The 18218-nt window shown below is 39.1% G+C and overlaps 1 protein-coding gene across 5 annotated transcripts in view; it reads left to right on the top strand.

Annotated features, from left to right (window-relative positions):
• Positions 1-13181: 13181 nt before the first annotated feature.
• Positions 13182-18218, top strand: part of LOC142491497 (transient receptor potential cation channel subfamily V member 1-like) — a 48555-nt gene continuing 43518 nt past the window's right edge. For all 5 annotated transcript variants that reach the window (XM_075594156.1, XM_075594157.1, XM_075594160.1 and 2 more), the window contains exon 1: positions 13182-13786. The gene's annotated coding sequence lies outside the window, so the exon portion shown is untranslated. The remainder of the gene's footprint in view (positions 13787-18218) is intronic.

Raw genomic sequence — 18218 nt, 5'->3', positions numbered from 1 at the left:
AAGATACACCCAAGAGATATAAGGAGAATTGCACATATCTGCAAAAAGGTCTTACACGGGATGATAAGCAAGTGCAACATTTTGGGGGATAATTGCCTTCTTTAGGTCCTTACTACCTGAAACGTTGTGTTTGCTTATTGTCGCCAATGTCAGCAATAATTAGTCGTGTAAGACCTTCTTGCAGATGTACAGTATGCGATTCTCCTTCCATCCCTGCAGTGTCCCCGGACTTGTTTTGTATTTTCCCACAGTCACAGAGGCCTTCCAGAGGGTGGTTGTGCTGTCTGTAACGCTTGATCTATGCAGGAGAATTTCTCACAGAGCCTCCCACAGAAAGTGATTTCTAATGTTCTCTTTTATCAGCTGTGGCCTTGTAAAGAAGCCCTTTGGAACAAGAAGTTACTGCTGGAAGTAAAACACTAACATCTTTGTCAAAGCTCAACAATTCTCTCTGTTCACATGCATTTCCTCTCCCCGCTGCCTAGATGTGCAGTTGAGGTCAAGTTGTTGCCATGTAGACCAGTATATCAAGGCTTTCATGGGGAGGTTTAAAGGCCATTTTATTTATATCTCTTATCAGAATATAGTGTCTTTTCTAAGCGTTGCACTGATATTTCACAATATTACATGTGAAAACAGTGTTTACTGTTTATTGAATTACACAGTCAGCTATTTCTACTTTACATCATTTCAAACAGCGTTTGCATGAAAAGTTCACCATATATCACAATAAATGTAATGCTGTATATTTGATTTCAAAAGTAATTGTAATACGGATGTATGAGAAAAAGAATAGGTATTATTTGCTGTCCATGATTAAAGCAACAAAACATGTGAAATATTATATTCTATTTTTAATTAAATCATTTTTGTAGTATTAGATAATATTTTTTATTTTGTAATATTCAACTCTTAATGCCATTTTTAATGAGATTGTAAGCATCCTTTGATTTCTATAGCAGGATTTGGCCCACATCCCCAGCAGTGGAAGATCTTTGCAACACTTTCTTGTTTGTAATAATTTGTTGCCAATATTCCCAGCAGTTAGAGCTGTAAACTGTAACAATAGATAATGTTACATATTAATAAAAGGATACATTGTAGGTGCTGAGTTCCACTGACTGAAGCAGCCATTACGTTGATTTTTACAAATGTATAACAGGAGCACCAAACGATTGCCAGCTTAGGAAAGAATGTAGAGTTATACATTGTCACATGCTTTACATATACAAAAGAAAAGAAGAAAGGAAAAAAAGGAGGTGGGAATGTAGTATTGCAGCTTTAAAGCAGCAGTCCAAGCTGCCCCCCCCCCCTTCAATATGTGCATCAATACAATCCACACAATGATAAGTAATTAGCTAAGTTGCTGATCGATCTGTTCTCCTGTGATTGATTGGCAAAGATTTGGATCGGGGGTTCACTAAATGGCTGTCAGTGCAGCAGAAGAGGACCAAAGACGTAAAGTTCTGTGGGGGAAATCATGTGATCAGGCAGTCACTAGATGCAATTGGTGCACTGCTAGAGAGATTGCAGGGCTCAAAGGGGGGTGAGGGGATGTGATTTTGTAAATGGTTGCTATCGAAACAAAAAAAAGGCTTGTTACATTATAATACATACAAAATGTAATTCACAGTTGTTGTTTTTTAAATATTTTTTCTCATAGTACAGAACTGACTTATTTCAAAAAAATTAAAAAAACTCATGTAGGATATTGCTCAGTCTGCAGTTTTTAAGCATACTAAATCCTGTTAAACGCCCTAAGAATTTTTTTTATAGGCCAAACTTTATTTTTGTAGAGCACCTGAACAGCTATTTTGTATTACATTAGAATTGAATTGACGAGACATACGCTGGAGCCAGAAATGTCACATTATAAACGGAAGAGTGTGCATTTAATGTAGGAGTAGAACTTTTTCCATTCACCTTAATCTACTTCATGTATCAGAATTTGCCTGCACAGATGTCTAATGAAACACAGCTGTGCTGCAGCTCTGCTACGTGCCTTGTACTGTATGCCGGGCTCTCTCACAATCTTTGCTTGTCCACTTACAGAAGGAAGAACACTCTCACTCTTCCTTTTCCTTCTCACATGGGGGCGGATGCACTAAGCTACATGAAATCAGGGCAAATAACGTGACGTTACCTAAATTAACAGGCATCCTTTAAACCAATGATATGCAAAAACAAGGTCTGTGACCAAAATCATTGGCGTATGGATACATACAGAAGCGGGAATGTTAATAGTGCATAGACGTGATAACCAATACAATGCACACGTGCATTAGAAAAAACAAACTCGCGTTCAAATTAACATACTACCGCATTCCAACCGTGTAACGTGTGCTACCTAAACGTGGCGCCTATGCACACGTTAAAAATTGATCAGCAATGTATGTTTATTCACACAACCGATACCAAAAAAGTTATTACTGTATTTGAGTATATATTTTTTTCACTTTTCTCAAGGGCCATCGCACAGACAACCAACAGCTACATTGGAGAGCACTAGGGATGTTTCCTATGAAGATGAGCAGCAAGAAGAGGACACGGGGATCCTGGAACTCACTTTAGGAGTATCAAGCTCCTGCACCTCCTGCACCAGTTCCCGCTCCTGTTTCTGTTCCAGCTCCTACACCTCCTGCACTAGTTCCAGCTCCTGCACCGGCTCCAGCACCAGCTGCGCCTCCAGCAGCACCCGTAGGCCAATGTTCGGGAGCATTATATGATGAGGCTATTCTGAATTATCCACACCAGTTGCTGAGAAATCTGCGTTCTGCCTTTTCGTACCCTTAATAACAATTTTAGGCAGCCGATAACTCACAATAGCAGCCATTATTGGAGGCAGACTACAGGAACATTTATAATACCACTATATTTATACAGCAGTTAGGGAAAATACACGGGTACCTCATGATTTTCAACAGAGGGATCCTTAAATGCAGTCACATTACACAAGACCATAACACTACCCACTAGGCGCTGTGCAGGTGTATGTCAGTGTCTGCTACCTGTATCTCATGAGTCACATGCTGAGTGCACTTGGAGAGGAGTTTTGCAGGGGGCAGTGTGTGTGGATGCTGCATGCCTTTTACAGAGGGTTACAATATTATAAATGCTTGGTATGTAATTGTACACACATACTTTAGTTACTTCAACATATATTACCTATCATGCCAACTCTGGCAACCATATCCTGCATTCACCTTAATAAATATGCTGTTATTTTTGGTCTGACACATTCCTTTCTCTTAAAGTAGTTCTAAGTGCCAGACCAAAAGGATATATTATGGTACCATTTCTTGGTTTAACTTAAACATGTATTTTCCTTTGTAGCCAATTCTATGAAATAACATTAGCATAATCAGGGTTTGGATGCGAATAAAGACAAGCTTTGGTGTGACATTTAGCATAACGCTATTTCCCCGCGTTATCATTAACAGACTTTTGGGCAGCTAGGATATTAGGATAACGGATCATTAGCATATTGTTTATTTAGGAGTAACCCTAACGTACGTATACATTTATCCACACACTATTTCACTGATTAACTCCAGGTTAACGTTAGGTTATTCTCTTTAGTGGATAGGCATTAAGTTAATCATAACATTAATTTAGGTTACGTAGGTTACGTAAAATTGCCTAATGGAACTCAGTACATCTGGGCCATAGCATGCACCATAGAAACGTCTCCCTTCTCGTGCACATATTTAGAATGAGTAGGGCCAAACCAGTTACTTGTGCTTATGTTATAGTATCTAACTATAGACATGCACGAGAACTGGTCAGTGTTTCAATAAACACTGCAGCAATGTTTTATTCAGAGGATTTTGTTCTTGTAAGAGCTCCAATCTGTTGCAAATCACCATGCCAAAAATACATGGAATCTATCAGCTGATTTGACTATGAAGCTATCTACAAAGGGGTATTCGCATGCTATTTCACAAGATAAATATTACAGACAGCAGCCAAAAAAAGTTATTTCTCACACACATACATACAGTATCTACTGCTTAGGTTATGTGAGGTAACCTTTGGAAAGGCATCAGAAGCCTGAAAATCATTGCTTAAAGATGTGGCCAGTGACATAAGTGGCCATGTCATATTTTATTGCAAACTCAAATATTCATGGTTTTCAGAAAGAATTATACACTTATAAGTAAGGGATTTAAAACAATGTAAGGATTTTCATTGGATCCCAAGAATAATATATGATATATACTGTGAAAATACATTGGGGAGAACAATTGCAGAAGTCATATCCATAATATTTGCAACACTGCAAAAAAAGAAAGAAATACATTAAAAAAAGAAATGCCTTGCACCCAAGGTATACGGTATGGTTGATATTAGGGTCTTGTTAGGGTATGTGTCTCTCACATTCCCAGTGTTCCATATCAACATATACTGTATATTAATCCAGTTGTATGTGCTCCCATCTCCAGTGAAATAAATCCTGATGGTTTGTTATTGGGCTATAAAAAATACAAAAATATGGGCATACCAGATACAATACGTAGTTCAGAGCGAATGACAAAAGTATCCATAAATAGAAGCTGATCCTGTCATAAAGAGCTTACACAATCTAAATACTATCTTTTATTCTACGTGTTTATGTGATTGATTTGTCGATGCTTCACATATCTCATCCCCTGCAATGGACTTTTAATCCTAACCTTATCTTTTTTTTTTTTTTACCCATGTTACTGGTATTTTAGCAGGAACATAATAGCAGGAAATAAGATCATTCCAACTAATTTCTTGCAACTCTGGAAATCTTCAGCATTATTACCAGCGTATTCCTTGTAGATGTGGCCTTCTTCAGCTGCCGGAAGAGAGCATGCTATGTCTCCTAAGATACGAAGCATCTGGGAAAGAAAGATGCATTTTCCTCTATTTTCTGGCTTCCAGTCTCCTCTTCAGATTTAATTCATTAAAGCCAGATGCCTGTTTGCTGTGTATGTTCTCATGTCCCCAGGAATTGGCCAGTGAGACGTAGGAGGCCATGACTTGTTGTATGATGAAGGTTGGGATCATATATCAGGCCCCAAGCTCAAGAAACTCTGATGCTTATTTCACACAGTTTAAGTGCTCCGTTTGTATAATGACATCATTTCTCAGTCAGTCATCCAAAGTCTTTCATTCCCACGCTTCAATGCGCCTCCTCTTCTTCACTCTCTTTCCTTTTTTTTAGTGTTTCCTTTAGACAATATCCAAGAAGAACCTCTTACGCATTTTTCCACAGGCACTAAAAATGATCTGCTCACAGGTTCATAAAGAAAAGCTTTTTTTTTGTTTTTTTTGCTCCCCTTGGCTCTCTCACCATTTTGTTTTAGGGTTTCCACATTTATGCTTTTATAATGCGGACGCCGAAATCCAGTATGAAAGTGAAAGTCATAATTAGTTAATGACTATAACCTTCAAAATTGCTATGCAAACTATTATAATGGTGTTTCTGGACAAAAACAAAGCAATATATTAACAGACAATATAGCCACACTTTAATACTAGTCTATTTCCACTGATGAGTGATGAATGATTTGCAAATGCTCTGAGTTGAATGGCATTTCCAACTTTGGTTTTTAGCATCTCTGCTCTCAGTCGGTGGGGCGGGGGGCGGGGGGTGGGGGGGTAGGGAGGGGAATACAACTTCTTTAGGGGTGGGTGTCATAGTATTCTATTATGAGATGACCAGGCAGTGTCCTAACTTTATTATTTTAATAATTTAAGTTGACATCTCTTATGTTTTTATGACTGATTTCATTACAGTCATTTTAAGTTCAGGCATTTCACATCAATGCAATAAAATACGGGACAATTATGCGTCGAGACAGACCTTTCCTGGGACCATGGGACCTCAATGCAATAAGGGACAATCCCGTTAATACGGGACGTCTGGCAACCCTAGTAGAGCTGAATTATACTAGTATTTTAATTCACAATTCTAGTAACTTGGAGAAGTGAAGATTCACTGCAGCATTTGATAACTTTTTAGTGAGCCACCATGAGAGTCGATAGATGGCATTATAGTATATAAAGCTTTCAAAGCTACATTGGTATTGAAATCAATAATTATGTAGTAATATATGTTGGTGATTTTAATTTACAATCCAGGGCTGTTATAAGCTTTTGAAAGCATTTTAAAATTGAGAGTTACTTATTACACAATGCATTATGAAGCAATTTTAGGTGCTGAACTCAGCACTCCTGCTTCAATGAGGTAGGCATTTCAGAGAAAGTAATTCAGTGAGCAGAACTCCTAATCAAACTAGAAATGCATTCACACACAAATGGAGCGATACGCTTTCACTTTGATTAAGCAGAGTGCGGCCTGTCTGATTGCTTTCTTATGGGCATTTGGAAACTCACATGTCTACTGAAGCAATAATTAGGCAGGAGTTTCATTAAAGGCTTTTAGTTCCTGTGGTGTGAAATAATTGCTTTTGGATTTGAACTTTTCATTGGGAGATTACAGAAAACTAGCATTATTATTTTTTGGAATAGCTTGAGTGTAGATTTCATTATTCTTGTTAAAACAAACATTTAAATAAAATATTTAAACTGGCTGTGTTGGTATAACATTGCACACTTTCATTCAACTTAGATGACCAATTACACCTTACACCTAACATACACTAGTATGTTTCCAGCTTAAAGCAGCAATCCCCTTTAAAATGACATTTGTCATACCTTAAGATGTCCAGGGGGTACCCCAGTGCTTAACTACAGTGCTCCTAGCTCCCAGCCCCTGGCCCTTAGTTACTGGTATTACTAACTTTGAATGTTTTGTAGTTTCTTGCAAAGAAAAAGAAAGTTGCTATTGGTGAGCCTGGTGACTTTATTTGTAGTTTTTCGCAATTACAGACCTAGCAGCCATATTGACCGTCTGAACTATTTTTAGTGTCTGGGAGACCCAGGGGATAAATCAGCAGTTAGCAGGGTCCCTGGAAACAGGAGAAGTTTGATTGACCTCCACAGGACCCTTAAAGCCTCTAAGATAGGAACCACGCTTCAAAACAAACCACGCAACATGAATTGCTGCTTTAGGTATTTTGTCTTCCACCACTCTAAGCACCCATCACTGTCCATAGAAAAAATTGGGTGAAAAGAAACTTACAGGTCTGGCTCTTTGAATTGACTCCATAATGTCTCCCAAGGTGTGCAAATGATGGTACTCTATCTGTCCGCGAGTTGATAACCACTAGTATACATAGAAATAGTCCTCGGCATGTGGAATAACAATTTGATAATAACTCGTCTAGTACCTCAACCTGGTACTCCTGAGTCTCTCCTGAAGACCTCCTGTGTAGGATCTATGTATAATAATAAGTGAAGCATTGTTATAAATGTGAAAATCATGCTGCTCATACGTACTTGATTTATACCTACTGTATATGAAGATATGAAATTACTCATATTAAAGTCTCGAGTCAGAGGACTTTTTTTGTTTTTTTAAAGATTGTATTTTCTTCATTTAATAACTAGAAATATGTCTAGTTATTGTCTAGAAATATATGTATGCATTCTACTGCTTTTGGCCATACTTTTTTTTTTGCTGTCATGTACGACACCCATGTGAACACGTGACATGCATATGGGACAACGGTTAATACACAGCTCGCAAGCTGGCCCACTTTTTACCTTCGCAAAGGTCCCTCAAACAATATCTCCCCTCAATCCGTCCCAATATACCATCTGTCACGAATAGCACACAAGTGAGCACATGACTTACTGTATATATGCAACCAGGGTTAATAGACATGGCTACTCTAACCAACTCACCTTTCCCTGCGCAAGGTATTTTCAATGAATTAATACTAACCCCTAACTCTATTACAATCATATCTATCCACTGCCACCACCCAAGAAATATGCAAAAATATGTAATTAATATATATCTTCCAGGTACTCAGGCCCTTGTTTATTATTGAAAAACAATGCCCTTAATACACAAAAATCTGAGTAGCAAAATGTGTACGAAAATATAAATTACTCTTTACAGAGCGTACAAAAGTTCATTCAGAGCCCAAAGCATCACTTAAATGTTTTAATATATCTAAAAATATGGTGCTTTAGATTACAGAAAAAGATTACAAGAACATACAATTACAATAAAATCAAAAATAGTTTCTTAAAATAACAGGATAAAAACAAAACAGAAATCCCTATACAGCATGTTAGCATATATGTCGTAGGTTTTCCCCAGAGAGGTCACTGGCATAGCCTAGAAAGATGCAAATTCACGTTTTTAATCCCAAAACACACCTCTGTTGAATTATGCTTTCACAACTCCAGGGCAAGACCTATATACCATTCTCTTCAATTGAAACAACAGTTTTACGATTTAGAAAAAATATCCTCCCCTTTTTAACGTTTAAAAGGGTTCCTAGAAATATGAAAGACCTCATAACTTTGTGGCCTAGATACTTAGACACATTTGAGTCATATAAATAGGTTTAGGTGATTATGATGGATGTAAAAAAGACTAATTTGGACCAACTTGCTCATAATTTGAGTGACAAATGGATATCTGTCCCTTATCACGTGCTAGAAATGAAGGGGTTGGCCTTATTACATTCGTCGCTTTGCAACCATTACAAATCTCTAATTCTTACTGTTATGAATTACTGTCAGGCCCATAATTTCTTCATTTTAATAAAGTCCTCCAACTAAGTAGTGACCTGGCTGTCACCCCTCTCTGAGATGCACAGAGGTATCTCAGGATTGCTTTGGAAGTGCCTTTAAAGTGTCCTGTTTACATTAGTGTCAGGATAGCCAAAATGTACTCCCTTTTCCGGCAAAACAAATGCCCTTAAAATGATGGCTGGTCAGGGGTTTAACAGGCTGTAAAACATTTATTTGTATTTTTAAAATCAAACTGTAGCCACATTAACCCCTGAAGTACCAGATTGATTAGCATACTTAATATTCGCCACCATTTTTATTGCATTTGCCAATAGGCATTTCTTGTTGATCATATACCGAACAATGTCTGGCAAAGGCAAATGAGAAAGAAAATGAAGAAGGTGTTATAGGAAGAGATATAATGTAGATACATCTTTTTTTAGTTTGCCTAATGGGAAAATACTGCAGTGGTTTAGATTTCCTCCTGCTTTTATTACTGAATCATTTACTGTCCCCTATCAATACAAGAATTATTCTACCCTCTACACATTGAATTACCATACAATATTGTGTGGCTGTTGTTGTTGTTGTTGGTTTTTTTTTAAGCCCAATTACAATTGTTCCTGAAATTGTAACTACTATACGTATAAAATGACGATGTTTAACACAAAAAATCACTAGTGCATTGTTACGTTTAGCACAAACACTTGACAGTCCAGCAGACCGCATGCTATTGGCCCAATCCTCTTAATGCAACTTTAATTTTAAAAAAATTACAGGAGATCTCTTCATCTTCCATTCACTTTCATTGCTTGAGAAAATGTTTTTCAGGAAGAAAGCAGAAAAAGGATACTTCCTGAACTGATTCCAGTGGAAACTGCAAATACAGCACAACAGAGCTATAATTACCAAGCACTGGTAAACTAAAGCATTGGCTAGTGGTTGATGATGTGCTGACTGCATCTCAGAAGGATTATTCAAAACAGTAAATGGTCAAATAATGCTTTGACCAGACTGCTTTAAAAACAGCCCATTATGGGCTTCTGGGTTTAAATCATATCAACTCAGTGTCCCGGGGCCTGGTATTTAATGTCAGATTGGCCTAGAAGAGGTTCTAGTTTATGATAAATCAACCTCAGACATGGCAACTCTCTCTCTTTCAGTGTGACTCACGGATTTACTGAAAGCCTCAAATTATTTTTAGCATCTCACTATCCCCTAGACCGGGGTTAGTTAACGCCAGTCCTCAAGGGCTACCAACAGGTCAGGTTTTCAGGATATCCCTGCTTCAGCACAGGTGGCGCATTCCGTCTTCGACTGCACCACCTGTGCTGAAGCAGGTATATCCTGAAAACCGGACCTGTTGGTAGCCCTTTAGGACTGGAGTTAGCTACCCGTGCCCTAGAGTTAAATGAAGCATCACTTATAAAGATCAGGACTTTACCATTAAAATGTCATTTCTTTTAGTTCAGAGCACCCAGACCTCACTGATTGCAATACTCAGAGGCTGACGTCGCTGCATTTTAACTTTACAATTCGCAGATTAATGAGTCAAAGGTTAAGATAAGAAAAATAATCTCTCCAGGTTGTTTTGTTCCTGACTTTCATAATATCATAACAATAATTATGACCGTGTTGTTCTACAACATTCTGCCTTGTTGTCCCTCATGACATTCCTTAAATATATATATATATAAAATACATAGTTAACCCCTCAACTGAAGCATGTTGGGGTTAGCATTGCAAAACAATTAAACATGGTTAATTATGAATAAACCATTAAAATAACAGCGAATGTGTGTCACTGTGTTACATGGCAAAGTGTTTCCACTTAATTGCAAATGCAATATTTATTGCCGAGTTCAAACAGCACCTTTAGTCATTAAGGCCAGAAACGTATTACTTCCTGTGAGACGAAAACCACCATGCAAAACATTATCTGGAATGTACTAATAAACAAATGAGTATTACTGTTAATAGCATAGAAATATACATTTTTAACAGAATTTTGTGAAAAAAACAATGTATGGAATATAGGTTTACTGGATAGAGCCTAAAGTGTGGTATACTGCTAAGTAAATACAGTATGGCCCTTGTAGCTTTTGATTTTCTAAAATGGAGCCCTGCTCACTGCAGCTATGAAATTGATGTAACATCCTTCCCCTAACTTGCCCTCCATGAAAAAAGTGGGTACTGCACATCATTTTATTGTGCTCTTCACAGTCACCCTTACGGGTCTGAATTTGTAGAGCTGTTAAACACATGTTAAATTGACGCACCAGTTAAAATAATGGAGAAAATGTCACAAAGTTGAGTGATTTCATTGTTACAGCTCCAACATATTGCTAAGTGAGACTGTCCCTTTACATAGATAGCTGCTGCTTTGGTTTTATGTGTGAGTTGGCAAGTTGACTATTTAATCCGGTATAGAATGACAATAGCTAGCACCTCACAGATAATGCCAGCAGCTCCTGGAACAACATATGAGTTACGGTACAGGAAAGATCCGATAGACCATGACTATTCAGATGGCAGTTTTTGCTCCAGATGTGGACCCAGAGTTTACTTTGCCTTGGCCACAAAAGGCTCTCGAAGCAGTGTTCTACTTTTCTGTCTGTTGCACAACTCAGAACTTGCCAAGAGGTTAAGGGCCCAGCCAGGATCGGAACTGGTGGACTCTGGGCCCCCGTGCATGTTAAAAAAAACGGCCTCCCCTTCTCTCTTCCCCTGTACAGCGGTGCGTGCATGGCTAGGCAGCAGAGAGAGCCTACCCAGGCGGCCATTGTGAAAGTTGGGCCTGACTTCTGGTGGGGCCTAACTGCCATGTTAGGCCCACTGGGGCTGGCCCCTTCCAGCAGGGCACCAGCAGACATAGGTAGTGCCTAGAAGGGTTAGTGGAGGGGAAGAGAGAGAGAGGGGCCTGTAGAACTGCCGGCTCCTAAAATAAGTGTCGGAACAGCATTCCGGATGTGGGAGGATGTGGGAGGATGGGCCTCGAACAGTTGTAGGCCCTGGTGCAGCTGAACTGGCATCTACGGTATATCTAGCACTGGGCCCAGCATGTGTCCGGCTAAATTGACCCACTAGTTTATGAGGATGTATACAAAAAAAGGGGGCTTATTCTTTATATGGTGAAGCAGGCGTTTGGACCGTTTTTTGGCCAGAAATCCCCATTGAAGTTGAAGGGGAATATCATCCGAGAACAGCATGAACCTCCACTTTGGCACGTAGAATTACCCCCTGCATATGGAGTAGCCACGGCTGAGACTAATACAGTGTTGTGTTTGTCACTCTCCCCCTCCCTTTCACTGTTTTTTCCAGTCTCTGGGTTCACACATTAGTTCTGTTTGCAGAGACTCTTATTTGCACATCATTTCAATGCTGTACTTCCTCTTGTATCTGCTGTGCGACAGCTGCTGAATTCCCTGTATATTAACACCTTCCATGCTGGTGGAAGAAATTGGACAGAAATAACCTGCAATGATCAGTTGTCAAAGAGGTTTAAAGTAGTGGTACTGTGCCTGATTTAAAAAAAAGTTGACATTCATTAAACAAAGCTTCTTGGACTGTATTTTAGCTTTAAGCAGTATTATGCTTGAAGAATGGGAAGAGAGTCCATTTTTCTTTAAAAAGAAAGCAGAAATGGAAGTTTGTAAATAAAAGCAGGTGTACTCTGAGTGTAAAAATCCCACTTCAATCCACTGACAATAATTGAGTTTTGTCTATGACTGTCCCCCCCGCCCCCCAACAAAAGAAGCAAATATAAGGAGCACAAGTATACTGCGTAGCATAATTGTACTTCTGCACAGAACGAAGTGGAAAGAAAGCCAGATTGTATGTATTTTATTTAGGATGGTGTTTTAATATACATGTTCTCCATGAGATCACCAAAAAACAACTTGTAGTGTCATTTGTAAGGGTTCTGTGAATCCGGTTGTGTAAATGGAAGCTCGCAAAACACGAGTCAACCAGAGATAAAAAATTAGGTGTCACAGCAGCCTCTCATGTAGCTATTAAGATCATACTGTATTTGGGTGACAATAAACACAATGAAGTAATTGCAGGGGATGTTCAAATTAGGAATCATAAAAATACATGATTGTCCAAATAACTCCTTGATATGGCCATGTAAGTTTTAATATGTTCAGGTTATCTCTTCTGCTCATACAATACAGAAAATTGATTGGCTCAGTGAAGGCACAGTGCCCCACATACTGAGCCCTCCCATATCAAGGTAAAAGTCATAGTGCACAAAACTGAGCATTGTTGATGTACAGAATGTTTGGTGGTGCAATGCTGAGACTGCTCTGCAGTTCCTCATTGGGGTTGGGTCATGTGCAGTCTTATCTTAACATTCACTACTGTATGGGTGGTACAGTGACCAAAGAAGTCTATCTTTGCAGTCACATGGGTTTCTGTTTTAGGCAGATGTTTCCTTTAAACTGAAGATATTATGCAAAGTGGATCATTGGGCTGTGTGTGTTGATGTATATGCACTGTGGTTTTAATTTTCTGAGTCTAAGAGCCACAGACAGTGCAGAGAAGAGTATAAAGTGTGTTTGTGTGTGTGGCTGCAGAGTTGAAATACAGTAGGCATGCACACAGAAAAGGCTGAAAGAGTACAATTCAGCAGTGGACAGACAAGAAAGAGAGGGGGGGCTCTAAAAAATGGGCACTCAGAATCAAAAGATGGGAGGTATAAGAGGAGGAGGGGAATGAAAGAGCTTACAGAAGAGACTGGGTATTGTGTTGGGTGCCTGTAGTAGAGTGATACAGTGAAGTATAGGAGGACAGCTTTATGAAGGAGGGAAAGGGGATACAGTGAGAGAAACACCTTTACTCAAACATTTTAAAATGCTGCTTAAAGACAGTATCAATACATATTTCCAGTGCTTCTCATCAGCACAGAGGGTTAACCAAAACAACTCTTGTAACGTGACTTATAAAGACAGACAGTCCATCCAATGGCATGCAAAGGCTTGCAAATGAGGTTTTAGACAGTGGGATTTACTAGACTGCTTCACCACTACTGCTCTGCGTTGGTTCTTCATGCCTGACTCAACAGTGCCTTGAAGACTTGAACATTGTGTCACTTTGTGGCTTGTGTTGGTGCCTCTGTATCTTTTTTTTTTGGACTGTCTCTCAGCTCCTGTGTGCTTTATCAGTAAGTGAAGTTTTCTCTTATACTTATGCATCTCCTGTAATAAATGTGCTACCTGTTTGTCTGCAGATCAGTTATAGACTACTAGCATTTAAGAATAATACAAGTTTACAAATTAGCAACCATTTACTAGATACATGTAGTACAGAGAGTTTAGGGAGAAATACGTTGTTTCTAATAGTTTTTTTCTTTTCAAGGTATCAAATGCTTTGTTAGTACCTTGAGCTCATTGTAATTGTTTTTAGCACAGATATCTAAAAGAAAAGGAAATAATGGCGTGAGATGTATAATAGGCTTTGATGTGGTGAAAGTCAGGGCTGCAGAAATGGCAACATAATTCTGATGTTAATTTATGGTGGTTCTTTATTAAGGCACAATGGGTCCCACAATAACACAAAAACAACATTATTTGGTGCAGAATTAACCACTTGCCCTTGTTCCAAACAAAATCTGTGTTACATTGGTTTAAGACATCAATGTCCATCAACAAAGTAATTGTGGAGCAAATCCCTAACATTTGCTGGAAATGTGTTTGATAAATGGCTGCAGGGCTAAAATAGCACAAATAGTATAACTTTAGTGGATATTAAACTTGGATTGAAAAAAAAAAAAACCCTCTTAAATGTAAAAAGATCTATCTTCCAGAACCCCCCCCCCCCCCACACCCCCCACAGCAAAACTAGGGGACAAATAAAATATATTAATTCGTCTGCTATATATGTATCCTTTTTGCATCTTTTATATCTGTTTAAGTGTATGCCTGTCTAGTCTAAGTAACTATCACCCCTACTTTTTCAGATCCTATTCCTGCAATATTTCACTAACTCTTGTAGCTTTTTACTGTAGCTCCCTGTTTATAGCCTCCCTTATGTTATTATTTGCTGCCTTACATACACTAAAATGATCCAGACGTTTCACCTGTATCAATGGGGAATACCCACATTGCTTCAATGTCTAGGCTCAGTTTGTGGCACCATCACCAGCGGTGCCGTGTACAGTGCAATGTAAACTAGGGTGTGTCCATTTACTGCAGTCCTACATGCTATCAGTGACACCCTTCAGGATCTCTGAAGTTAGGCTTTTATAATACTGTTCCACCATCTTGTGTGATGCAGAAAACTTAGAATGTAGTTGAACCGAATCTATTAGAGGACTGAATATTGTGCCTTCCAACCCTTATCAGTCTAGTGTTACTACCCAGGAACGTATGGGGGATATGCATTGAAGTATCCCAACTGCAAAACCAAGGCAAAAAGGGAGAAGAGAAGCTGCTAGGTTTATCAAAGCAAACAAATCCAATTGACTTCAGTCTGCAGCAGTTTTTTTTTGCTCTACCTTTGCCTACGTGTTACAGACTTTGATACATATCCCCAAATTGTTTCAGCAGTATGGTAGAGATGTCAACGATATACTGTATGGTATTTTAATGGGAAGGTACTAATTTCTATCATTGAGACTCCATTGAAGTCTTTGAGACCTCTGAGGTTTAACATCAGTGAGATTGACTCCAAATCTGTGAGATTGACTGAATATGAGTCAGAGGTGACATGTCTGTAATGGCTGCCTGTGAAGGCTGGTCTGTTGAAACCTGCTAGAGAACATGAAAGTTTATGTTCCCCTTAGTTTACATTTCTGGTTATTTTGTTACATGCAGTTGAAACCTTACAGTATTTAGTAACAGTTTCCTTCAGCAATGCTGGGCTACTTGGAAGTCTACAGATGCTACATTAAAACAGACATACACTTTTCTATTAATCCCTTGAAAACCAATTTGTGATACATTTTTTTGTCAACTTTCTTGTATGACAAATGCTCCAATAACATCTTTATTGATTTTAATACGGGTAAAAGAGTGTTATCTGGAAAGCAAACCTTACAAACAAACATATATATATATATATATATATATATATATATATATATATATATATATATATATATATATATATATATATATATATATATATATATATATATATATATATATATAATTTTTTTTGTGTGCTGGGTGATAATGGTGAAAGGCAGGGTTGTCTAAGACATGCAAGAGATTATATACAGACAAATCCTTATCACGTTGAACCCTCTGATTCAGGGTTTCCCCAATGTCTTGTGGGACTAGCAGTGACAGTCCATCAGTGAGGGAAAGCTGTGCATCACAACAATGTTCCCCTCACTGACTGGCTCATTGCCAATGATGCAACCAGAGGCCATCTTGGTTTTCCTTCTCACCTGCCAGAATCATTACCTGCAGTTTTAACACTGCATGGTGCGAAGCAGGTTTTGGGGACCTGTGGAAGGCATGCAGGCACACTTTTGAGTTTCTTATCTGTGCTGTATCCTGTGTGCAAGGTCATTGTGTTTTTGTTTCTACAGACTTCAAGCTTATTTTGCAACAAGTGCCAGCTTCACAATCCAGAATCATAAACCAAACTCATGCCGAAAAATCCAAATGGATGAAAGAGATATTTGAGTGGGTTTACAATAAACATAATGACATATTTTTTAACAATATTTTTCAATATTAACCCCTTGGTAGCCTAGGTGTTTATGTACTGTATTTATCATCATCTTGTCCAGGCTGTCAAGTGTTATATTGACTGTATGTGGTGGTCATTATGTACAGTACATACAGTAGCCAAGATGACATCCTGGGGTAGGAAATACAAATCTGCAGTATTTCTTCGCAGTAGCTGGATATCGATGGAAATCTAAATTTAATGAACCGTGTGAATGAGTCATTTTGCTTGTCCTGTGCGTACGTAGGTAACAATTGGTAGAGTTAGGAACTTTATTACCATGACGTAGAATGTGTAGGGCTGGGAGTAAGAGGCCCTCACCAACCAGAAGGAAGTATGAAAAGGAGGAGGAAGGGAAGGGTGGATTCTGATTTTACAGCTAGCAATGGAGACTGGAAAGTTTCTGATATTTAAGGACATAGCACTGCAGTGATTAATTAATAACCCTGCTGCAGTCAGGGAGCCTGGACGCCAGGACCAGAGTTGCTATTCCCCCACACAACAGATAGAGGCATAGCCTTTCACGTGTGTGTGTGTGTGTGTGTGTGTGTGTGTGTGTGTGTGTGTGTGTGTGTGTGTGTGTGTGTGTGTGTGTGTGTGTGTGTGTGTGTAGGTAATGATTGGTAACAGTTGATTGTTTAGGAATTTTGGTTTTATTACCCAGATGTAGAAGATGTAGGGTTGACGGTAAGAGGCCAAAATGATTGATACATCCTCAGACTCACGAATAGTACATGACAGGACAGGAAAAACACCTAGTGGAGGAAACCTGTGAGGAACCATGGCTGCGGGGCTGCTCTTCCTGTGGGCATACTAAAGGATGCAACACTATGATTAGGGAATAGGAATGTAAGAGGCCCAAAAAGCACTTTATCTGGACAGTAATGTATGCCCATAGCAGTGAAAAGGTTCAAGAGCGAAGTTTGGGGGAGAAGGAGGGCCGGGGCGAATAGTTGGGGGAACGCAGCCGGACACGGACAGACTTAACCGGGAACAGGAGAGATGGGGCTGGACATGTGAACGTAGCTTACCCAGGGAGGTGAATGGCTGGAGGCATTGTTCCCAGAGCCAGGAGAGAGGATAATAATAATAATTATAGCATGTTCTTGTATAGCGCTGCTAGTTCTACGTAGCGCTTTACAGAGACATTTTGCCGGCACAAGTCCCTGCCCCGTGGAGTTTACAATCTATGTTGTTGGTGCCTGACACAGGGAGATAAAGTGACTTGCCCAAGGTCCCAAGGAGCCAACACTGGGAATTGAACCACGTTCCCCTGCTTCAAACTCAGTGCCCTGCTCAGTGCCAGTCAGTGTCTTTACTCATTGAGTCACTGCCCGGAAGCGTAACCGTCAACAAAAAAGAAAAACATTCTATGACAAATGGTAAAGTGACTAAGCATACAATCACAAATGAGTGAAAATAAAGGGAAAAAATATCAAAAATGGTACAACCCAAGAGAAGGAACTCCGCTGTTTCAAAAGACGTTTCCCAGCACCTGTACAGCAAATCGATGACAAGCCCAAAGCGCAACATTCTCAGGGTATATGTGAAGAAATACGCATACAGTAAAAATGCTATACTGTGGGGGAAAAAATTGTGAACGATAAAAATCCCACTCGCTCAGTGATGGCAAAAAATCAAACATCTTGTAAGCTGCAAACAGCATCAGGATGGCTGATCAGATGCATATAATCGGGAGGGGAAAGTAGTATAATAACGTTTTATATAACACATCTAAACTATCTTTTATTATATAAAAGGTTATTAGTCTATCTTTTCCCTCTTGATTGTAAGTATCTGGAGTTGAATCTAAGCAGCGATCCTGTTGCTGTTTGTAGCTTTACACATACCTGAGAAAACGCTTGATTTTTTCCCCCAACACCACGCGACTGGGATTGCTTACCGTTCACAATGTT

The sequence above is a fragment of the Ascaphus truei genome, chromosome 3 (assembly GCF_040206685.1).
Source record: "Ascaphus truei isolate aAscTru1 chromosome 3, aAscTru1.hap1, whole genome shotgun sequence".
Lineage (NCBI taxonomy): Eukaryota > Metazoa > Chordata > Amphibia > Anura > Ascaphidae > Ascaphus > Ascaphus truei.
The sequence above is the reverse complement of the archived record's forward strand: the minus strand, read 5'-3'. Positions and strand labels throughout refer to the sequence as shown.